Below are 25808 nucleotides of genomic sequence, written 5' to 3' on the forward strand. Positions count from 1 at the left end.
TTCTTATGCAAGTTGAAAGTGGAACTAAATTTAAGATTTCTTTAACGTACCTAATGATTTTTGAGATCGATGTCATCGAAATCATCTTTCTACTTGAATATTTTTTTATCTGATTTTAACAGAAAACAAAATATAAGGATTCTATCTGATGTTTAATACCAATTTATAATAATTTTATTCTTTTTTCTGTATTTTTTGCAGCTGAATAAGATAAATGAATATAAAGGAATACAAGTCTATACTGAAAGAGAAACCAATGTAAGTTTCTATTAAGTCTAATGAAGAATCAAATAAACATTCGTTCTCTCAATCACACAGCAATGCGGAGACGTAAAGAAGAAAAGGAAAAAGAAAAAAAAATACGCAGAATACGTGCGGCGCGGCAAGTTGAAACGCGACGACGTTTGTATCTCTGTTGCTAGGACTGACTTTTGATCGGCAAAAGGCAGCACTCATCGCCAATACCAGAGAATCTAGCCTGTGAGATATCGGACGCGACGTCACAAGTTAGGGTCTCAGGGAACCGGCGACGCGGCAGGCTTTACAATCAGCCCGCCCGCCATTGCCCTTTTTTTCTCTCTCTTTCTCCCTCTCTCTCTCTCATTCTCACACACGCTGAGCACCACTCATTCCCTTCATCTCACCCTCGCGCTCCGCGATCGTTCCGCCCTTTCTCTTTTGCGAAGAGGATCTTATGCAAATTCACGGCTGCCCTGGACAGTGCGTCGCGAATTATTATCTCGAGATCTCTCAAAGGAATCGTGACGACAAAAGTAAAAGTCGAGAAAACTGTTTCGTCGAATTTTGGTGAGTCGCGCTTTGGCTGAGCTCCCCAGTCTGGCTTGAGCAGAATTACTAACTGAATCTAGGACCAGTACTCATAATCAGTTCTTATATTTAAGAATCATCTTAGTAGTCTTGAGACATGATAAGCCAATCACAAAGTCATATTAGTATTTTGAGACATTTAAAATAAGAACGGACTATGAATACCGGATTCGCGCTTAGAAAACGAGAAACGGAAGTGCCAATGCAAGGACACATTTCTTGCGCTCGTTACGCAATTATAATGCAACGAAGAGAGAATACATAGATGAACGATGCATTTCAAGACGAAAGGGTTTCTCTCAAAGAAATCGTACACGCCTTGTTTCTTTCTCAAAAGAATAGTTGCGAATATACGCTATTCTCCTCACGCGCATGCATATTGAAAGAATGGGTTTGCTGAAGTATCTAAAAATTCAGCTGCAAATACAGATTTGAAAATAATTCTGTTGGACATCAAAATAATTATTTAGAAATCTCAAGCAATGCTACAAAAAGTCTTGACATTCTAGTAATCAGTTTGAATGTTTCACATAATTATTTTGATGCCAAACAAAATTATTTTCAGATCTGTATCTAGCTAAATTTTTAGATACTTCAGCAAAATGTTCTTTCATTGAAAAAAATTTCTGATTGGAAATGGACAAATCAGAATTTTCTGATTAAATTTATTATTAGAATTCTAGTTGAGATAACCAGAATTCTGGTTGATACAATATTTCTGATAAAATCTTCTTTTAGAATAATTTTTAGAATAATTATATCAATCAGAATTCTAGTTATCTCAATTAAAATTCTAATAGACTTAACCAAAAATTTCCGATTCGTCTATTTTCCACCAGAATTACTATTTAATCCAATCAAACCAGTGAATTTTTCTCAGTGAATTTCCATGTTAACATATACACATACGTCCATACGCATTTACACCAAGAGAAAATGTCACGCGCGCGCATTCGTGTAAGGCGCAAGGCCTCGCCAATTTGTACATTCGAGAAGGAATTTTTAAGAAAAATAAAGAGAAGTCGTCCCCTCCTCCGCGGAGAGATTCTTCGCGGCGCGGATGTCTCGGGAGCGGTTCCATGCAGTGCCAGCAACGTTGAAGCGCCGACGACTGGGAAAGTTAGCAAGTTGTACAGTGGACTTCGTATCTCGCGAATTTCCATTCCCTACTATACAACCTACTACCTCACCCAGACATCGTCGCGGTCGGCTCCTCCTCCTTCGTTCCTGTCGCTCCGTGTATCCGCCGTTCTTCTCCTCGCTCTTAACTCGCCACCCGACCGACTTTTCGACAGGTCGTCTCGCCTCATCTCCCTCTCACGCTCAACTCACCAGGCGAATCTTTCGCACGCTCGATTCGGTGCATCCGAATTCGCGACTCGCATTCATTGACAATGTACAATTAAATCACGTCGATACAATATCATATCAATAGCTGTTGGATACGTTAATCATAATTACGGATTCGCAATCTTTTTTTTTGAGATCTGTTTTTTATTGCTGCATTGGACTCTAAGTGCATAGAACTTTCCTTCTCGCTTTTGCGAAAATATCAAACACATCTATTTCACTTTAATCCTTACAGAAATTTATTGACTAATTTAATACTAAAAGACAGTAATTAATTACTTAAGTATTAAAAGCATTGTACTGTTCAATACTTCCAAATAAGTAATTAATTGTTGTTTCTCAGTACAAGTTGTTATTAATATTCAGATTTATGTGAGGGAAGTTCAAAGAGTGTACACTATAGTTCAGCTATAAAAAACAAACCTTTGATTTTTACAAAATGACCTGCCGCACAGAAGAGCCTCAATACCTCCGAATCTGGGAGGGAGAGGCACTTTGTATTACAAAATATCGCTTTACAATATATTGTATATAAAGACAGCATTTTTCATCGGCGCAAAAATGACAGAAGGTTTGATAACTTCATAGACTTAATTTGCTTAGACTGACGTTATTCCTTAACTTTAATGGCGCATGTCGATTGTACTTTAACGGTCAGCAGATGCAAAACGTGGTGCCCTTTTCACGTGCCAGGAAATTACTCAAGAAGACTGCTGCTGATAACCGGAAGTGTCGCGCGAGCGTTTGGGGGGAATGGAGATTGGTGGCGGTGATGATGCTGCGGAGGATAGTGTTGATGATACTGCATCACCACCACCACCACTAGGATGATGGGGGAGGAGCAGGATTCCGTCGAAAAGATTTAACGCCGGCCTGACTACATGTACCGGTAGATAGGAGCTTGCGGTATGCATATAAAAAAGCCCACAAGTTCGGATCTACGGGTTAGTGTCATCAAGTATAGCCGATAACTATCATCGTCCCCCGGGATCTATCCGCGTAGAAATCCTGATCCAGAAATCCTGGGAGACCTGGTCCAGCGCGTCCGAAGGAGTCTGGCAAACCGGTGGCGAACCTGTGGAGATGCAAATTGATATTAGCGATCGGTGTTTACTTCGCTGTATGGAAAAAAATAGTTTTGCTGAGGTATCTGAAAATTTAGCTAACAGATAAGAATTTTGTTTGGATTATCAAAGTGATTATATAGGATTCTTAAATCTCTATTGTATCTCTACAGAAATTTAATACTAGCCATTAGCTACAAAACTGAAAGACAGTAGTTTATTTATTTATTTTAAGTACTAAGAGCACTATTGTTTAGTATCCCAAATAAGTAATTAATTACTGTCTTTCAACAATACAAGTAATAAATTCTTTGGTATTAGATTTCTGTAAGGATGATTGCTAGAATTAAAACTTTTTGCAACATTGTTATCAATATTTAACTGACAAAAGTGTTCTGATTAATCCATCAAAAGGGTCTAACAAGAATGAGAATATTTTGATAAGAAAACAGAATTTCTAGTTAATTTTGGTAAGAGACCAAATAGAAATCAATTAAATGGTTATCCAGAAATTCTATTTGATCTCATCAAAATGTGATTCTTGATCTCTTTTATTGGTTTAAACAGAACATTTTTTTCAGTGAAGCATTTTATATAATTGTTGTAATGATTCAACAAAATTATTTTTAAATTTGTATCTAGCTAAATTTTTAGATACTTTGACAAAACCGTGAAAGTATGTTTACGTTATCTATTAGAATTATCTCTCTTAGAATTATCAATAAAGTTCCTTTCGTTATTAGAACTAAGCTGCATTTCAGAATGGATAAAAGATGTTTTTTCGTCCGTATCGCTACATGTCTACGTGACGCTAGACAAGCTAAAATCCTCAAACGAACTCGTGAAGAGATACGTAAAGCCAGTACTCGTAATTGACAAGCGATGAAGCGTTCGATTTCATCAAAAGCGTTCGACAAGTTTCGAATATTCGGGAAGGTCGCGTTAAGAATCTCTTTTCGCGACGACTCCGGCCCCGGTCCGGCGACGCCGTTGCTGGGCCGTTGCTGGGCCGCCGCAGAGATCAGAAGGGCGTAGAAGAAAAAGTCTGTGGGTCCTACGAGAAACAAGAAGCCAGCGGAAGGAAGAGAGAGAAAGAGAGAGAAACGAAGAAAGAGTGAAGCGGGGAGAAAAAGAGGAGCAAGAAGAATATAGGAGCGCGCGCGGAGAGTAGGTAGGCTCTCTCGGACGTTGTAAAAATCCCCTGCATCCTCGTTCGTAGACAGTTTAATGGCCTCTGCTGTTCTTCGCTGCTCCGGGCCTAAGGGATGTAAGGCGCCGTTTCCAAGAGTCCGATCACGCCGAGACTCGCGCGCGGAATTTTACGGCTAATATTCCGAATACGGCGGGACTCCGTTAAATCGTTCATTGTTTCTGACATTGATTAGTGTAAAAAATATATATATATATATATATATATATAATATAATTATTACACACACACACACACACACACACACACACACACACACACACACACACACACACACACACACACACACATAAAACACAGAATATATATATATTAAATATAGAAAATATAAACGAAAAGAAAAAATTTATACAATAAAGATACATAAATAAATTAATAAAACAAATAAATAAAATAAAATATTATACAATATTATTATTATAATATTATTATAATATCAATATTGTTAATAATATTAATATTATTATTAATAAATATACAATTTATTGTTTATTAAATATACAATATTATTATATTTATTAATAATATCGTAAAGTGAAAGTCGTGTATTTTAATTTTGTATTAATTAAATAAATCAAAGTTAAAAGACTCGACTTTTTTTTCTTTTTTGCTGCCTGCAAATTTTAGATGATTCGTACACTAACGATTTTTCGCATGAAGAAATTATTATTATACGACAAGAATTTGGCTTTTTATTTTATTTTTAGAAAAGCGAACGGTGCAGTTATTAAATACGTGCGTGCTTAGCGTTGCTCTGGTAAACGGTGCTTTGACACCGACAGCGAAAATGCGCTCGACTGACGTTGTGAATAAGGCTTAAGATGCTCCAGGATCCGCGGCGAGGAACCCCGAGACGCGAAACTAGTCGAGCAAGAATATGAAAAATAAATTATTATCTTGCAGCCCCGTCTGGGTATATATACAGAAAGTGAATTTTCGCGTGTCCCTTTGTGCAAGCTGCGAATTGCGAATTCTTATTATGATTCAATTGCAATTAGCTGCTCGGCCTTGCTCGTTTTTATTTATTAATAACAGCAGCTCACAAATACTACACTGGGAAATTGTCGATAAAATATAAATGCGCGAAGGGATTAAATTGAAATGATAGACTTCTGTTTACTCATCACTGTTACATCAGATTGTGACAAAAAATATATGATAAAAAATTATGCAAAATATATTAGTATGGAAATAAAACAGAACTTACAAAGAACCGACGTGTAAAATATATCAAAAATTCTTTTTGTTTTAGAAACTAAAAAGATATGACAGATATATTATTAATATTTATACTTTAATTAAACAAATTAAATACATATGAAAGTGTTAATAATATTCTATCTTTATCGAATAACATATTTTATAGTTTATGTATTTTATTTGTTATTAGTTTTCTTGTTATAAATTAAAATTTAAAAAACAATAATAAATCTATAAATGCTTTTATGTAATTGAATACTTTCAAGTATTCAAGATTTTATTACGATTTACCGGTTAATTGCTTATGATTTACCGGTAAATATTTTTAGAACAAATAAATATTTTATTTATTTACAGGACAATTAATTTTTGTTTCTCCCAACCACACAATATATAAAAAAACCTATATAAAATTATGTTTTGTTTCTCCCGAAACAAAATAATTTTTTATACATTTTATAAATCTATTCCATCGATTGCAAATGATATTTTATTGAAAAACATTTCTATTCAACATTTGTACATTTTATAAGTCTATTCCATCGATTGCAAATGATGTTTTATTGAAAAACATTTCTATTCAACGATTTGTAAGAATTTCTATCGTGGGTCTTCTCGCTTCTGACGTCATAAATCCGAGATAGCAGCGGTGAGAGAATATCAAGAGCCTTGACGCAACGCCGTTATGTTAAATATCGTTACTTGATCGAAGTTAAAAAGTGCGGGGTTACAACGGAGAGATGCATCTCGCGTTCCTTCGTGACGCAGGCAGGGTCCTCCGAAGGGCGGCAGGGCCGTAAGCGCGCGGTCGGAAGAAGAGGGAAGTATGCGGGGGCGCGAAAGGGCGACGCGTAATCAGAGGGGCGTTGAATTCAGGGGATATCGAGGAGAGAAGGAAGAAAGTGCGGGAGAAAAAGGGAGAGCGTGAGCGCGGCTGATTCGGAAAGAAGGGCGCGAGGGGATCGACGAACGGGGAACCGGGGGTCACCGCCATATTATATTTAGCGAGACACGACCGTGTGAATGAACTGAGTCTCAGGGGCGGGCCCATCACGGGATTCCCCTTTCCCTCTCGGTTCCTCTCTCGGCTTCGCGTAAAATTACTGATCTGGCCGGATGAAATTGTCGCGCGTTCGATGAACGATTACCGTGAGTGTCTCCGTCGTTCTGCCAATTCGCGTGCCGTAAATTCGCTAAGTTTTCTCGATCGTGTAGGCCGATCGTCTCTGATACTGCGGGCTAGTATAAGCTGCGAAGTCACGCCGGATGAATTTGCGAAAATGATAAAAAAAACCGTAGCGGTGCGATTTACGATAGCTATTTTTGTGGAGAACAGTGCAATGAGAACGTATTTTTCCTTTTTTTTTCCAACGCGAAAGATGAACGTTCTTTTTATGGAATAAAAAGGTAGCGTAATACATACGGATGAAGAGTGGCCGTTGTGTTATATTTTGCATATTGCGACGCACTTTGCCTCGAAAGAATTAGGTACCGAGTTTCCTGGAAAATTGGCCGTGCCTTATTTATGCAAAACCGTCGTTAGTTGCAGGAAGACGTCATGCAATATAGTTAGAGCTTTCGTTAATGAGTTCACTGAGTTGCGCCGATGAAACAGAGAATTAACGCTAACATTATATTGCACTTGGTCGGAATTAAGTTCATTTCCACGAAAAACCGTTGTTTTCTTGTCCGTGATAGATAAAGGGCGTATGAGCTATTTTTTTCACTTGATTGTTTTAAGTTATTTTTATTTGTTATTGTCGACGTCGTTATTGTGGAAATATCAAATATCAGCGATTTTAATTTAACAACGGAAGATGCCCGTCACATGATATGTGCAAAAAAGCGTTACGAAATCGTTCGATTACGCAATTAATCTTGTAAATCCATGTATACTTGGCCAAAAATATGTACATTCGCGGGCAAGGCAAACAACGTCATTCTATCTTATCGTACTTTTGCTACTGAAATAAGTTTCGACCTCGTCATCGACTTAACATCAGGAATTTAATGGATAATTATTTTCATAGAAATAAAACTAAAGCAAACCTTTCTTAGTTTGAGTTTAATTCCAATAATTTATTCCAAAAAAAATGTTTGGCTGAATAAATTAAAATTCTGATTGAAAATGAGCGAATAAAAATTTTCTGGTTTATCCATTTTTGATCAGATATTTTTCTCAGTGTAAGGTTTGTTGTCGATCTCGATTAATATATACAAAAAGAAAGAAGAAACAGTTTTGTTGAAATATCTAAATATTTAGGTAGACACAGATCTAAAAATAATTATATTTGGACTATCAAAATAATTATGCATACTTAAATTGGACGCTAGAATGTAAAAATTTTTTGCAACATCATTAACGTTTAAGCGTTCTACGTAATTATTTTAGAGATCCAACAAAATTATTTTTAGATCTGTATCTAATTAAATTTTTACAAGATACTTACTTCAGTAAATTCTTACGGTGTTATATTTATTTGTTGGAATATAATTGTGTTATACAATGATTCAGGAACCAAAGGACATGGAATGAATGTATTAAAATTTCAAAACGTATTAGATTTATTTAATAACAGATTCATATTATTACAACACAAAGACACAATATTAAAAAATTGTATAAAAAACTGGAAAAGAATCCCAAGATTTAAATTCAGAAAAATAAGATTCAAACTGAACTGTAGTTATTATACTAATTTATTTATTGAAAAAGTTGCATCCTATTGAAAATAGCTAAATCGCGTTAATAATTAAAAAATTGCGTTAGATTGAGGGTTTAACTTCGTCATATCGATTGAGAATAAGAATACGAAGTTGAAGTAAAATTTTGAGGATTCCGAACACGTTGCCTCTTCGCTGATCCGACATCATTGTCACAATTCTTTGTACAATACATTTGTTCGTACGTTTGTTCCGCCAAAGGGACGCGGATGTATTCCTGACGCTTTCATCCGTGAATATAACATACCATCGAGCACCATGTCCTTTGGTTCCTGAATCATTAAAATCGCGCGCAACAGACATACCGGCGATGCGGCGACGCGACAGATGCAGGAACGTTGCCGCGAGAGAAGACGCATTTTTCCGGCGAGCCACAAGAGAGTCAAGAGGAGAGAGACAAAGAGAGAAGGAGACGAGGAGGAAAGGGGGGCGATGTGCATCGAACAAGAGAACTGCGGTGCGAGAAGCGAGAGAAAGGGAGGAGGATGAGGAACTGGAGGATGAGGAGGATGTGAAAGAGGAGCAGGAGGAGGTGGAGAAGGAGGAGAGTCAGGAGAGACAGAAACGAGAACCGCGAGTACAGACTACGGACAGAAGAAGCGTCCCCATAGCAACACGACGCGCTCGTCGAGCTCGCAATCGCCACGTTCTGCACGCGCGCTTTTCTACGTGCATGGCACATGTGTGCCCGTGTATTAACGTTCATATACGGCAAATTCATTTCCGGACAGCAGTCCGGCCGACTGGCCGAAGGCCTCAGGCCCGTCGTTTTTCACCCCCGACTACCGCGCGAGTACCTGAAGGAGGTGAGGTCGCCAACTGGGAAACGATAATCGATTTAACCCCTTGAAAAACGACCCGACCTCCCCCCGTCCCTTCCTACTCTACCATCTTAGGCGAAACAGGTGGAACTCCCGCGCGTTTTATATCGTTAAGGGTCCATATGGCGCAAACGATCGTCCACGAAGGCGAATGGCCTAAGATTGGGGGAGGGGAAGGCATCAATGTTGATTCTTTTGTAGGATAAAAATTTGTATTCGAATTCTTGAGATTGGCTTTCGAGGCGACAGCGGCTTTTAAAATGATCGTTTCTATTGTGTGTTTTATCGTTAGTTTCTACCTTTTTCCATGACATGAATTGATTTTCATCGAAGTTTAATGAATATTAATTACGATAAGGAGGATGGGCTTTTTTTTCAATCTCTTTGAGCGTTTTAAGTTGAATTGTTTTAATTTAGGAATCATTAACGTACCTAAATCTGTGTTAACATTGAGATAAATATTGCACAGATTTATATTAAACGAATATTTTATTAATATTAAATAAGACTCAAGACGAAATAGAAAACTACTAAATATTTACATTAATGATTTTAATAATTATAAACCATGCAACAAGATTATAAAATATTGAATTATATATTATAATTTAAATTATATATTAATTTTAATGTATAAAGTAGAATGAGACGAAGAAAAATAAGAATCATTAAATAGTTACATAAGATTTTATAAAGTATCTAAAAATTTAGCTGTACAGATCTGAAAATAAATTTGTTAAATTATCCAAATAATTATATAGAATTTGTTGATTATTAAAGCTTATTGCTAAAATATAAAATATAAAAATTTTTTGTAACATTACTCATCATGCTTGAGTTTCCCACATAATTATTTTGATGGTTCAACAAAAATTATTTTCAGATCTGTATCTGGCTAAATTTTTTTAATCTAACCATCACGCAGGCGATTTAGGTTCCGCACGGAAAGGATGATTTTGCCGAATTATCTAAAAATTTAGCTAAATAGGTTTGAAAATAATTTGAACCATCAAAATAATTACGTAGCACGCACAAGCATGATGATAATGTTGCAACAAGTTTTGACATTTTAGCAACCAGTTTGAGCGTGCTACGTAATAATTATTTTGATGATTTAACAGAATCATTTTCAGATCTGTATCTATCTAAACTTTTCAGATCTTTCAACAAAATTATTCTTTCTGTAATTGATTTCTATACTCATATTATGATTGGTTTCCTTAGTTCACTAAATCTAAATCTAGAGATATAAACCAATCATTAAGAAATCTTAAAACAATTACAAAACAATCAATGGCCATTCAGCGAAAAATATGCTATATAATTATTTTGATGGTTCCAACAAAATTATTTTTCTTTATCTAGCTAAATTTTCAGATACGTCAAAACCGTTATTTTTTTTACATAAAAAATAAATTAAAAAGGAAAGCATTGTTTATCAATTTATGAATCTAGTTACAGTAGATAAATTCAGCAGATTGCAATCTTCTTTAAAATGATTGCGTACAAAAAAAGATGTTATTACAAGCAACATCGAGTATACATAATGTATATGTTTTTTAATATATCATTAGCAACGAGAATAAAATATATTCCGACAGAAACGACACACTTTATTACAATGCAAAAAAAAAAAAAAAAGAAAAGACAAAACGAAAAATGCATCTCATTCCCGCGTAAAAATTACACCGAGAAAGCTTTTGTGAGGAGATACTTTTTTCCAGCCACTGTATATCTGAATATATATTCCTCCAGCCTCTTCGTCCGGACGGAACTGGTCAATCCTGTCTTGCGGGGCGAAACACCGGGAGGACGAAGGACCTTCGTCCGAGGTGAGTATCGAGCCGCTCTGCGCCGAGCGATGCAGTTGCACCTCGCAATGCAGCGCAGTGCAGTGCAGCGCAATACAGCGCAACGCAGCGGGAGGAGGGAAGACATGGTAGCGAGTAATCGGTATGTGGGAGCATCAGACAGAGAGAGAGAGAGGGGGGGGGGGAGAGAGAAAGAGAGAGAGAGAGAGAGAGAATGAGACGGAGGGGAGGAAAAAAGGGACACTATGCCCCACGATTCACACACTACACACCCATGAAGCCTATCCCCGCCCATCGCCTAGACCATACCGGCCAATGACTGGCATGCGCTCGTTCTATTAGAGAGGTCGTAGGCATGGCCTAGGCCCGGCAGCACATACGCACGCACACGTGTACCCCGTGGCACGCGTTCTTCCCTCTGCCGCCCCGATGACTCGCGACCTGCGATTTACCTGTGCCTGCCTTCCTTCCCCGCGTCCGCGACGTGCATTCGCTGGCCTGGTCCCCGTTTGACCGAGCCTTTCATAGGCTGATCCGCGTTGCTGGAGGCGCTCCAGGGCTTACGCCAGCTGCACAATGTACATCTACCGCTAAATACCGATGGCTCGAGCTTCTATGATTTCATCAATACCGAAGGCAATTCTGAAGGCAACTCGAAGCTCGCTGATGATCCCCCTCATCTCGTTCTCATGGAATTACGATGTAAACTTCTCCTTGTATGAGGTAAATTTATGTACTGTCACGTTTGACAGTATATATATTGTTAAAATACACCGATGGCTGACGGCTCCCTTCTTTGTTATCTATATTAGCGGATGTGCGTACATTCAATCTGCGCATGTTCTACATGCCTAATGCGAAAACGGTATTCGCAAACTTGATAGTTAAGTGTGGCAGAATGACGAGAGCGCGGGAAACGGAATCGTCAAACGTTTAATGCGGAGGAATATATTTACACGGTATTTTGTTGAATAGGTAAGTGTTTAAATATTTAGATACAGATCTGAAAATAATTTTATTGGATCATTAGAATAACTTTGTAGGAAACTTAAATACGAGTTGCAAACAGTTTTGACATTTTAATCCTACATAAATACTTTGGTAGTCTAACAAATTATTTTCAGATTTGTATTTGGCTTAATTTTTATTTAGATACTTCAATAAAACCATTTTTATTTTTGTGCTGATATGCAAATGGAAAGAAGTATTTTCGCACTCCATTTTTCTTGGAGTAATTTTTTATTACGTAGAAAGAGATGCGTTTCTTTCTTTTTCATCGAAAATGTACGTTTCTGTCGAGATATATTTCACACTGAAAAAAAGAGAATAATATCTACCAAATATTGAGTGAAATAATTTCAATCAAATGTACGGTTATATTGTATAATCAAAAAGAATTTTATTTTTCTAAATGTTTAAGTACTGTAAACATAATAATATACCAATCGTAATACTTACTAAATATTAAAAAAAAATCAAACTATTTTTGGTTATATTAATTGAACATTTCATTGGAATTATTTCAACATTTAGTAGCTATTACCAGACTTTTCTTTCAGTGAATGGATACGTGCAGAGAGCCTCGTGTAAGTAAACACCTCTTTTTATCTCGTAAACTAACAAAGATAGACTTCATAAATATGGTCTCAAATTATACGGTTCTAACTGATTTTATTGTAAGCATAATGTTCACTGAGAAAAATTATTTATGTTAGAGAACGAAGAGATATATATGGTAATTCTTGCATAATGAAGTAAATCTATCAAAATTACTTTAGAAATTACAAGTTATTTTGATTTGAAGTTTTGTGAGCAATTATTACTTTTTCAGTTTCCCTCAACGTGGACAACTTTCGACTCCCATATTATGATTGATGTGTTAACATGTCATCTGATCAATGCGAGAGTCGCAAGTTGGCCACACCAGTCATACCAGTGTCGAAACTGAAAAGATAATAATTGCCTGCAAAACTTTACATTGGTATAATTTTTAAAATAATTTTATCATACATATCGTTGTACTCATAGAACGGATGTTGCCATTTTTATTATATCAAAATATTTTAACGAAGAATTAAAATAAAATGAGTACAATTGAGCGTTGAAATATACCAGGAAAACTTTGAAATGCAAGAAAACAGAAAGATTGATTGAACTAAGAAATCGAGATAGGTACTGTATTTAGAACTGATCGATGTGCCCACTAAGCGCGATCTGATTAATGCTCGATTCGCTCTAAACTGATGAGCCGTTCCAAGAACATATTACGGTCGAAATTTCGGAAAGTAGGATTGCGGTGCCGTTGCCAGCTGATTGCGTGAGACAAACAGTCAGACTTTGTCTGTAAGACCCATTTGATTTATATTAATTAAAAGGCACCTAATTAATTACGTGGAACCAAAATGACATAATACATAATACATAATTCGTATAAAAAAGTTTAGCCACGTGTACATAAACAAACGTAAAAAATACGAAAATACTTAAGATATACAAAAAAAAACTAATAAATGCATAATTATATAGAAATATCGACAAGATTTTACGATCGACTGACACTAATGAGAGAATGAAATAATCGATTTCTTCAAAGAAAAAAAGGAGAAAAAAGTTGGAAAAAAACTTAACTACAAAGAATAGCTTTTAAGAGATGTCTCACAAAAAACTCAAGAAGTAAGACAGAAGTAAGGAAATCAACATGTTGGATTTATTGCTTGTACGTTGCAGTCTTACTTTTTGTATTGTGATTGGTCAATTAGCTTATTGCTTACGTTTTACTGTTTAAATTTTTTTATCATAGTCTTAAGATTAGCGTTGCGAAAACAAAAGAGACAATTAGCGTACGAAAAGACTGAAAGTAGCTGACGAGTGGCCCTAGGATGCGAAAGATTCCGATGTTTTATTATTTATGCTTCTCTCGAAAGTCTGAGAACATTTGCGACGACGATGTCAATGCTCGGAGCGTTTCAATGGTCATAATAATAGCCAACCGTTTTGCTGACATGTAGGGATCTCATAAGCAAGAATTATTGATCGTCGTTCTGTCTCATACGTTTACAAAAGACGTCGTATTTTCTGAGAGAATGTCGAGGTAAAGAAAGTCAAATGGTCAATTCTTCCCTTTCAGAAATCCAATAGTGACCAATTTAATATTAAAAGACGGTAATTAATTAAATAATATTAAATAAAAATTGATGAAATTAAATGCCATATTCAGTCACGTTTTTTGTGCCTAATAATATTTCTTGTAAATTTATACAATTTATAGTTCAAGCAAGATGTGTTTCTATTATTTGTCGGTTTTGAAATACGGCCCTAAATTGGAAGCATTTTCTATTCGTGAATAATTAATTACTTATTTATTGTAAATATTAAGAACAACATGTTTAGTCCTTGTAGTATTTCAAACTTATTTTGCTTTTAATACTTCAGTAATAAATTAAAATCAGGTAAGCACAATTAAGACTTAAGAGTTTGAATTTCGAATAATAAATTTCATAATAATTCGAGAATAATTTAATTTATTATCTAATCACGAACCAAGGCAGGAGAGTTTCCGATAGATTTTAGTGATCTACAGTATTGGACGTGCAATACGCAAGAGAATTAATTTATTTCGACGTATATTGCAAGTGAAAAGTTCACATGGCTTCTCCCGTTTCCGACGTCATAATTCAATGGGACTGCAGCGAGGAAATAGACGTCTTAAGACTTTGCGATTTACGATCGCGGGAAAAGGTATTCTTAACTCGAGTTGACAGTCAAATGTGACCACAATTCTGAATTATATTCCCGCAAAATATTCCGGTGGGTGTCGGGTGACAATGACGTCAAAGAAAAGTAATTGCATCTGACACATTTTATTATTTACATTTGATTATTAAAAAAAAATAATAATCAACTCTACTAAAAAGCTTTGATGAAAGAATTTCCATCAAATGTTTGATAGAATCAATCAAAGATTAATATAATCAAAACCTAATTAAACGCCTAATTTCACTTTTTTAATTATTACCAAACGGTTAGTAATGATTGTTATCTATTATTATAATTGGTAACATTTACTAAATATTATACTAACGCGCTAAACAAAATATATATTTGGTAATTATTTTTCCAAATTTTCGTTTATCAGCAATATTCTTTTTATACATTTCTTTCATTAAAAAAATGTTATTTCAACAGCATTATTTTAATTGAAAATAATCTTGTTGATTTATAACAGTATTAATGAAATAAATAAAATTTTATTAAAACAAGAGTATAAGTATTTATTTTATTAATGATGTTATTGAATTAACAAAATTATTTCCAGTTAAGCTAATCCTGTTAATATAATAAATTAATGCTTTTGTGAGCCATGCACTGAATTTCGGTGTGAAATATTTCTTTTATTTAATCTCTCAAAACAAAATCCATACGTTTCAATCCTTGTTCGAATCCTTTTCAATGTCTAATATAAGGCTCACAAAGGCATTAATTCATTGATCGATTCATCTCAAAGGAGCTTGCTTTGAGATACTTTGATTTAACTCTATTTATATGCTATTAATAATACATCATTTTTTTCAGTGTATGAGAAAGAGAATTGGATATTCAAGAAAGTCATAAAATTTTCAAAGCGTACATGAAAAAAGTTGCAAAAATATATAATTACATATTTAAAAATTTACTGGAAAAAAAAAAATTCCAAATTTAAAAATAATTATGTTGGATCATCAAAATAATTATACAGGATACTCAAGCTGATTGCTTCATTAGTCTTATACATATATAATTATTTTGATAGCCCAAATTATTTTCAGATCTGTCTCTAACTAAATTTTTGGATATTTGAGCAGAATCGCTTTTTCCGAGCAATTTCTCGATTCAATAACTCTCTCATAAAATTTTCAGAGATATAAATAATTCACTTCAAAAGTTATAAAATTTTTTTTATGGCACGGTCACCAGCGTGATGAACATAAAATCTCGTCCTAAATACATTTTTCGTTCTCATCAATATATAATATTATATTATATGTAGATCAACATATTATACATATATGATGAATACGAATAGTCTTGCATTTCATCGTACTGTACCTATAATTATCGCGACCGAGCAATCCGGTTGTTCAACAACTGATCGCCTTCAACAAAAGGAAAACGATCGTCGGAATTAAACGATCGCGTCGCAATTTCTGATTGGTGTTCGCGTCCACGTTTACAAATTCGCGAGATGACTCACTTACACATAATCAGAGGGAGTCGATTCTCCTCGAAGCCACTCGTCCGTCCGTCCGTCCGTTAGATACTGTTATCCACGACTCTCCTTATCGCCGGCCGAGAAACGACCGCGAAATATCTGCGATATACATACGTGGGATCGTTAGCAGTGGCATTCACAATAATCGGCCGCGACACCCGATAACACTCGACGGTGAGTTATGCAAATGCGACCGTACGAAATACCGATCCTGGACTCCGGACCCGACGATAATGAGTATCAACGATATCAACAGGGATAGATACGCGGAGTCGTGACCACGGCATGTTAATCGCGCAATGTAAAAGTACGTGTACCGATCTCACTGACCTAGCCAACGCGGTCGATCGGTCGAAGCGTGCGTGCGTGCGTGCGTGCGTGCGTGCGTGCATGCGTGCGTGCGTGCCCGTGACACCGGGCGATATCGTCGTGATGGCATTGCACGTTGCACCCGTTGCAACGCAACGGAGTCGTTGCACCGCGATGCGCGTGTAATCGCCACACGCGAGCCGCGACTCGCCTCGCGCCGCTCCGCGCCAAACCCGGTCTTGTTTGCACAACTTAAAGTATTGATCTTAGCCGCGCGCGGAACTAGTTTCCGTCTCACCATCCTCCTCCGTTCCCGAACCGTGGCTCCTTCTCCACGCGCTCCTTTCTGTTTTCGCGATCGAATTTCGCAAATAAGCGTGCGGCGGACGTGTTTCCCCCTCGTCGTCACGCTACGTTCCGCCGTTAAAGCGAAATGTCAGCGGAATGCAGCGGAAACGAGAAACGAACGCGAGGAGGACGTCGCGAATCGAGACTAATTTCAAGGAGGAAGGAGGATGAAAGACTCCTGAGACTGTATTCTTAAATTTATATTGAAAATATTTATGATGCTAATGGGAAGAACGATTTTTTGATGAAATATCTAGAAATATGACTAAATACAGATCTAAAATAATGCACCCCACGTTATTTATAGAAAAAATTGGATCTTGATGAAAAATTACCTATCTAGTATAAATTCATTAGGTGTTGACCAATTGAATTTTGAATATTCTAGTGAATTTGTTTCTGTAATTTTTACCTTATTTCGAGATACACAATCAATCCGAAAGGGGAACAAGGAAGGGCACCTGCCTTCTTTCCCTAAATTTTGGCAAGAAGAAATAATGAATCATTTCTACGATAAAAAGTTAAACGCTCAATTTGTGACTCATGTAAAAGAGTGAATGCTGAAGATTCTTGAAAACTAGCTTTAATATGAGTATTTTTTTAACACACAGAAAGAACGATTTTGAAATATCTAAAAATTTAGATACAGATTTGAATATATTAGGTGTTGGAATTAATTCGTAGCGTTTTTTAATGAAAGAATGTTATTTATTTCACATGAGCATTAAAAAATACATTAATGAAAGTACTTCCCATCACTTGTAAAACGCTACGAATTAATTCCAACACCTAATAATTTTATTGGACCATCGAAATATTTGTGTAGAAAACTCAAGCATGATGAGAAATGTTGCAAAAAATGTTGATATTCTATAGTAATCAGTTCGAACGTTTATAATTATTTTGGTAGTCTAACAAAATTTATTTTTAGATCTGCATTTAATTAAATTTTTAAATACTTCAGCAAAACCGTTCTTTACGTAAAATATATTGTATTTTCGCATAGGATTTTTCCAATTTTCGAGAATAAAGGCTCTGTATTTTGATTTTACGTTAATTTGACATTTATTCTAATCGTAAGCCGACATTTTATAATACCGTCCTCGCTACAATCTTCTAGCGATCGCGGCCTCTTACGCGATAAAAAAGAACGAAAACGGCGAAGTTGTTCTACTATATTTAGCTTCGGCTTGCAATTTATTGCGGGTGTTTGTCCTTTTCGCCCGCAATCACCAACTCGATAGCTTATCGACGTACGGCACAAGCGACAATGTGTGCGATGCGGTTCTCCGAAGAGCTAGTGATAAATCTCGAATTTTCAAGCGTTTCTTTTGAGTCGAAAAATCCTCTTTCAATCAAACTATAGCCTTTCCATCTATACAGCCAAATACGCGGAGTCGCGTTTTGCTACGATCAATCAATCCAATTGTTCTCATCTCTTTCCTTTTTCGCGATTCTGATAAAATACAAAGCTCTGTCATCTCTTCTGCCCCCGTGTGATTATTTTCCCTCTAAATCGCGTGATAAATAACGCGTGATATATAATTCATAAGAAATATTAGCTAAGTCTTAATCACACTAGCGATTATCGATTCGATTGTGATTATGATTAGCGATCACCAGTCAATCAATCAGAGCAAAACAGTCGTCAATTGTTTCGCTTTAATTGGTTGATAAATAATCATCAATCGCAGTCGGCAATAGCTAGCGTGATTACGGCTTTATATGACGTAATATCGTCCATTATTTTTCATCTCTTTCTCTCTCTCTCTCTCTCTCTCTCTCTTTGTCTTTCTCTCTTTTTCTTTCTCCTTCTTTTCCCTTTCTCCGCAAAACATGATTGAGAGCATTACGTTTTATTAGATGAAACCTCGAATATAAAACAGTGACAATGCCCCTCGATAGGGAAACGAGTGCGACGCAACAGCGCGGTCCAAGTTCAATGATTATTTATACGCACGTTATCGAGTTAGTAAAAAAAATGTCCATATCAATTCGCGTATGGAGAGGTTTAAAAATGTAAAAATTTTTCGAGGTGCTTGCACTAAATAACATTATGCGACTATACGAAAAGAACGACTTTGCTGAAGTCTCCAAAAATTTAGTTAGATGCGGATCTGAAAATAATTTTAGTGAATCATCAAAATAATTTTGTGGGAATCTCATGCATGATAAGAATTGCTGCACAAAATTTTGACATTATAGTAACCATCAACTCATTTGAGAAATCTATATAGTTATTTTGATGGTCCATTAAAATTATTTTTAGATCTGTGTGTATCTAGTTAAATTTTTAAATACTTCGGCAAAATCGTTTTTTTTTCCATAGAGAATAATATACAGTCATTCCATTCGATAACACGTAAATATAAACGATCGATTGACTAGGTATCTCCGGTTTGTCGCAATCGGTAGGAATGATCATATTCAACAGAAAAAGCAGCTTTACAATTGCTAAGATTTTCTAATACACGGAAAGAACAATTTCGCTGAAGTATCTAAAAATTTAGCTCATACAGATCTGAAAATAATTTTGTTGGCCATCAAACTAATTATAGTTCAAGTTGGTTACATTAGAATGTCAAAATTTTTGTAGTATTGATTGAAATTTCTACATACTATAGTTATTTTGATGCCTTCTCGGATGCCAACAATAAAATTATTTTCAGGCATTTTCTGCATCTAACTATTGGTTCCCTTAGCTCCTCACTAAATCTAAAGTACATAAATCAATCATATTCCTACAGAAGTTGCAAAGCAATCAATGGCTGCGTTGCGGATAAAGCAATTGTTGTAAGATTCTTTTATATGATTGGTCCTTAACTCCCCGTTAAATCTAAATATATGAACCAATCATACATATTAAAGAATCTTACACAACCAACCAATGACTACGTTCAGCAGAACATTTAGTTTGCAACTTTTGTAAGTTTTTTTTCATTGAAAGAGAACTTGTTCCTTCAGGTTTAAAAGCATAATCTAATCAACGCGAAGAAAATTTTCAACGATTGCATAATAAGTATTCCGAATATAGTCATAGTTGGTATTTAAATATAATTTTGCCTAATCTTTCCATTATTTATATATTTCTCTAAATAACTAGCCCAATCGATACATTCGCGTTTGTCTCTCTTTCTTTTAAATATATACACCTTTTGTCCTTCTACCTCTTTCCCTACCTAAAATCGTACCTTATATCAGATCCATGTACAACGCAACGACGAGGAGAACGCAGGGGATGCTATCTAAATCCAGCGTCAAACGTCGTTCTTGCTCCTCTCCTGCCTGGGAATGTCCCACTGAACGGAATATCTCGTCACTCCGCTGCACTTTGCCGACCGGAAACCGATCATTGTTCCGTATTAACGAGCAAAACAGCATCGTCGCGTCGGTGCGAGCGTATCCTATGCTCCTAGATTCCTCCTTTCGCTTCGCGAAACTGTCAAAACCGTGCGCATGCGCGACGAGGGGAAACGAGACAACAGGGTGTCATTGACCCCGGACGTATGTATTCACCGAGGTTAAGGGTAATTTTATCGTCTCTCTCTTCGCAGCGAAAAACGCTTCCTTCCTTCCGTGCACTTCGAGACAAAGGCCGATTAAACTCGCGAACGACGAAATCGTGACTGAACCGTCGTCGGGCGTTCCGCCGAATTCTCGTCGTCCCGGAAATTGCAAAATATCGTTTCGCGTTCCTAGCCAAAGTCGACATCTCTCGGAACAGACATCTTCCGAAATCTCTTCAAAGGTAGCGTGAATTTTGTGCTGGAACGAACGTTTAATTGCGATACAGCTGGCACACGGAAAGGATGATTTTGCTAAAAAGTATCTAAAAATTTAATTAAATATTCAATATATTCATAACAGCAATAGAACATTCTGGCAATGTTACAGTAACATTGCAAAAGTATATTGCAACAACATTACAACGTTGCTGCAATGATCTGAAAAAAACTGTTGCATAATAAATAATTAATTGGACTACCAAAATAATTGTTTAGCTAGCAAAATGATTAAGTACAGGATGCTGCAAGCTTAATGAGAATAATTTGACGTTCTAGCAACCAGTTTGAGTGTCCTACGTAATTACTTCGATGGTTCAAACAAAATTACTTTCAAATCTGTATCCAGCTAAATTTTCAGATACCTCAGAAATGAATTGCAAGAAGGCAGACGAGAAAGGACGAATGAAGCGACGTATGTGCCGCTCGTTAATTCAATTTGAATGGGATCGAGCATGATGCGAAAATAACGTGATACCACGGTGGATCGAATGGGCTCCAAATTGCGCGACTGTGCCCGAGGTGAAAAATAGAAAAAAATTGTCTCGATATTTCACGACCTGCTCCGATACGAGCAGTGTGAACCACGACTGCGTGAATCATAAATCCGACGCACGTTCAGCGAGACGTATTGCCTATCTTTGAAGTCGCTGACAACGAGAGGCTTCCACAGAGAGCGACACTTCGCCTCGAACGATAACGATGGAACGTAGAACGAGAAGATTCATTCTCGTCTGGATTAGAGATTCCATAACAGAGTTATCCAATCGCAATTTTGTCGAAAATCGAAATTTTGTTCTACGAGAAAGAAAGGTGTATAGACTCTTTAATAATAGTTTGGACACGAAACAACCACTTTGACTGGTCCGCCATGTTTTAACAACTTCCAAAGAGAGAAGAAGAGAGAAAGAGATAAGAAAAAGATAGAATAGAAAGAGAAAGAACTAGTGATTATATGTTTTTCTCTCTCGCGTGATTTTGCTAAAACTAGAGACCCTGTATATAAAACGCGGTTAAAGTTCAGACTCTTAATAAAAGATTTCTATATATATATATATATATACACTGTCTATCTCTATGTACCTCATTTTAACATATATTATCTCTATATAGAGTGAAATAATGTATGCAGAGAGGAAGAGACTGGTATACATCCTTCTTTTCGTAGGATTTTAACGAAATCGTTCGTGATCAGATTCCATTACAGGGTCTCTAGTCTGGACAATCTCCTCTTTTCGCGACACTCAATATTTCGTCGTCACACCGTATCGAATTTGGCAAGGATCGTGGAAAGATTCTCCAAGTTTGCAAGCACCACGTAACGACGTCTTCTCGGCGGAACCCGATCGACCGTGGAGCAATACGATACATTCGAAATGTTTTACGGGAAAGACGCGTCCAAGTGTGAACGTCTTTCTCTCTGGCGGAGCCTATTTTTCCTTCTCTCGCAAATCGTACTCGCGATTACTGTCTTTTCACGTTGAAAACTACTGTCTACGCCGAATCACCACGTGAGTCGTGGAGATCTGAGAATAGACGCGCGAGGCACTAATCTAATTTTCGCCGACTGGTCAAATTAAATTGCAATCGTCGATCACCGGCAGGAGGAGACGAAAAAAGAGGAGAATGGATGAAGGAGACGAGAGGAAAGAGAGAGAGAATGTTGTAGTCGGGACGGTAGTGGGACCGCGGAATATGCGAAAAAAAATTTTCGCGAAACGTCGGCGTGGTTGATCGTGGAAAACGCGCGCCAGCCATATGCGATAGCCGTCGAAAAGGGAGGCGGGGGTGGGTTCGATCGCGAAGGGTAGAGTTAGCCAGACAGAGAGAGAGAGAGAGAGAGAGAGAGAGAGAGGGAGAGAGAGAAAGAGAGAGAGAAGTACAAGCATCATCGATAATGCAGCGCGCGGTCACCTAGACCTCTCTCTCTCTCGCTCTTTCTCTCTCTCTCTCTCTCTCTTTCTCACTCCTCTCCTCGCTCCACTCGCATTTTCGTTCCTCTCGTCGAGTCGGGTTTCACAATTCCGTCGACGATCTCACGTATTGACGCGTGTATTCCCAAAGTGCGCACATTATCCTCACTATCTTACGGCACTCGCGGAAACGGAGAATCCCTCTCTCTGGGAGGAGGCAGGCACTCGCGCACTCGCATTCCGAGAGGAAGAACTCACGTCAGCTCGAGAGACAGAGAGAGAGAAAGAGAAAGAGAGACGGCGAGACGTAGTGCGACGCATAGGCAGACGTCCAGTGCGTCGTATGCACGCATGATGTCGTCAGCCATTCAGCACTGGCGATGCTAGACTCACACTCTCGCGATGTCGCGAAACGCATATGTCGCTCGGTCGTCGCACGGTGCACACACCGGGGAAACGCGCGCCGCGCGGTGGAGCATCGATTGGGCGGACAACGTCGACACACTTTGCGCCGTGAATCTCTGCATCTCTCCGAGTGGAACGATGCAATTTCACAGGGCGGAAAAATGGAGAGAGAAAGAGTTAAAGGAGGAGACAGAAAGAGAGAGAGAGAGAGAGAGAGAGAGAGAGAGAGAGAGAGAGAGAAAGAGAGAGAGAGAGAGCACCAACTTTCAACGGTGACAGCGACGGACTGTGTGCCCGGGCACCATCGCACTCGCGAACGAACGGACGGACAGACGAACGGACGGACAGACGCCGCCGCTGCGCTGCACCTCGATAGATGGGAGGAACGCGACGATCGAGGGGAACGGAGAAACTGGCAAAACTGTCGCGACGCGGCGCGTTGCATTGCATTGCCTTCGCGCCGGCTTTTCGCCCGTCTCGTCGGACAGACGAACGGAACGAAACAGAGCATCGTGGAGCAGCTACCTTGTCCGTGGTGACGCGCTACGGATCGCCGCTCGCTCGCTCGCTCGCTCGCTCGAGTTCGAGTTCGAGTTCGCATTCGGCGCATCCGTGTGTTCAGGCGGTGTCACGGACGGGGGATCCGTCCGTCCGTCGCATCACCGGTACCTCCTCGAGGGTTTTCCTCGCGGGGTAGAGTAGGGGAGGCGCGAGGTGCACAAGAGGGGGTAAGCGAAAGCGGAAAGAGCGGGAGAGTGTCGCTTACCCGATACAGAGAGGGATTTTATTGGCTCCCGCCGAGGCCAATGTCCCGCGAGGCCTTCCTCGCGGTCGCGAGGTGCGCGACAACCGACGAGAGAGCGCGATAATCTCGAATGGTCGGCAGAGGACCGTCGGACAGACGGTCCTTGGGGATGGCCTTTGGAGAACGGATGCGCTTTTCTCCTGATGCGCCGCGCCGATGGAGAACTGGACGATGGGTCTCTGTTACCCGATTACTTGATGTTGGCCGATTGACACGAGGACGCGTAGCAACGTGAGTGATCAGTGGGACATTGGAGAACTCGAGGAGATCATCGTGGAAGATGACGCTATTTAAATACCCAGATTCTTCTTCGAGTGGATTGGAGTCGATTCCTGCGTTTACATCGATTGTATTGCCGAGTGCGAGAAAATGTGATCTAAGTCATTGTTTGATTTGGTACACTGTCTTTTTAAATTCGACTCGTACAGCATAGAAGCTTGCAGCAACATTGTTGTAATGTTACTGTAATATTGCTGGAACGTTACAATGTGCGGGAATGCACCGCGCGGAAAGATTCAAGTGAGAGAACGGCACACGGTTGATATGATACACGACAGTAAAGAGAACTCCGTTTCTTTGTAATTTAACAAAAGAATTTTCTTTAATATGCACAGTTACAAATTCAGAAAATATAATTAATTAAATATTAAATGCGGATTAAATAGATTAACAGAATATTAAATGCGGTCACCTTTTCCAAATTGCATTTGGAATCGCGGTGATGGAAAATCTCGGCGATTTTCTCGGCATTTCTCAAAAAGATTTGTCTTATAGCGGTTAGCACGGCGGTTTTACGAAACGATATAGTAGCGAGACTATGACTCTAAGAACTCTAAGAAGGAGGAACGGCGAGATCGAAGCATTTATAGCTTTCGGCCTGGGCTTTCTTTTTGGGAAAAATCCAATAAAATTTTGCCACAATCGTAATTATTACGTGACATTAGTTGTACAAAATTGATTAGCGCTTTGGATTCTTTTTTGATGACGTTCAACGTAACAGTCATGCGCGACAGAAAATCCGTGCGTGGGATTGGTGACAGCGCGTGACGTATTCGTCGGAGCGCGACGCTCGCGAATTGAATTGTTCTAGAACTTTCGATTGTCCATTGCCGGTGCCTGTTTGCGTGTACCGAATTGTTTTGAAAAGACTAAAGAACGACGAATCCCTGACTTTGACGAGGCTTAAGGTCAGGCTCGAGATGAAATCACGAGCTCATCTTATGCGTGCGTTCAATAACAATTACTGTCGGTCGATCGAAAGAGTTCTTACTTTTTTTTCCGAATTACCGATCTCAAACAACAATGTTGCTGCAAACTTTCTGTGGAAACTGTGACGTCTACCAATATAGATTAATGAAGACCAACTTACTCTTCACTTTCTAAGAATGATAAAGAGATTTCCAATACATTTTTATATAGTATAAATCATTTCAACAATATTGCAGCAACTTTCTGTGCTATATAGGATTAACTTTAATCTCGATTCAAGTTACCTATACAGCACAAAAGCTTACAGGAATATTCCTACAGCATTTGGAATGTTACTGTAACATTACTGTAATATTTTTGACATGATCTATACTAAGAGAATATCGATAAAAACAGACAAAAAAAATACTGTATCGCGGAAGCTTAAACAATTTGTGTTGAAAGTACACGAACTAATGGTTTCATGCGAGGGAATATTCACGTCCTCACGCTTCTCAATGACAACTCAATTCAGCGATACGTGGCACGAAGTCGAAAGACCAAGAGAAAGAGAGAGAGGTCACTCCGTTTCACGTCCAGAACGAAGGACGGGATGAGATGAAGTCGAGAAGCGCACCTTGTGCGGAAAAGCCGAACGACGGGGTCAGACGGCCAGAGGGTTCAGTGACACGGAAGAGAATTTGCTTTTCCGCGGACTCGGAGGAGTGAAAGGGAGAGACAAAGAGAGGAAGGGAGAAGGGGATAGACACAGAGGGAGCGAGAGAGAGAGAGAGAGAGAGAG

The 25808-nt window shown here is 38.1% G+C and overlaps 2 long non-coding RNA genes across 2 annotated transcripts; one reads left to right on the plus strand and one right to left on the minus strand.

Annotated features, from left to right (window-relative positions):
- Positions 1-172: 172 nt before the first annotated feature.
- Positions 173-23176, minus strand: LOC147909210 (uncharacterized). The gene is made up of 2 exons (XR_015545632.1): positions 20105-23176; positions 173-3253 (listed from the first exon to the last, which is right to left on the minus strand). It is a non-coding gene; the product is annotated as an uncharacterized LOC147909210 (long non-coding RNA).
- LOC147909211 (uncharacterized) lies at positions 5053-25808 on the plus strand. The gene is made up of 2 exons (XR_015545631.1): positions 5053-11731; positions 11821-25808. It is a non-coding gene; the product is annotated as an uncharacterized LOC147909211 (long non-coding RNA).

The sequence above is a fragment of the Acromyrmex echinatior genome, chromosome 7, assembly GCF_024713525.1.
Source record: "Acromyrmex echinatior isolate Ae372 chromosome 7, ASM2471352v2, whole genome shotgun sequence".
Lineage (NCBI taxonomy): Eukaryota > Metazoa > Arthropoda > Insecta > Hymenoptera > Formicidae > Acromyrmex > Acromyrmex echinatior.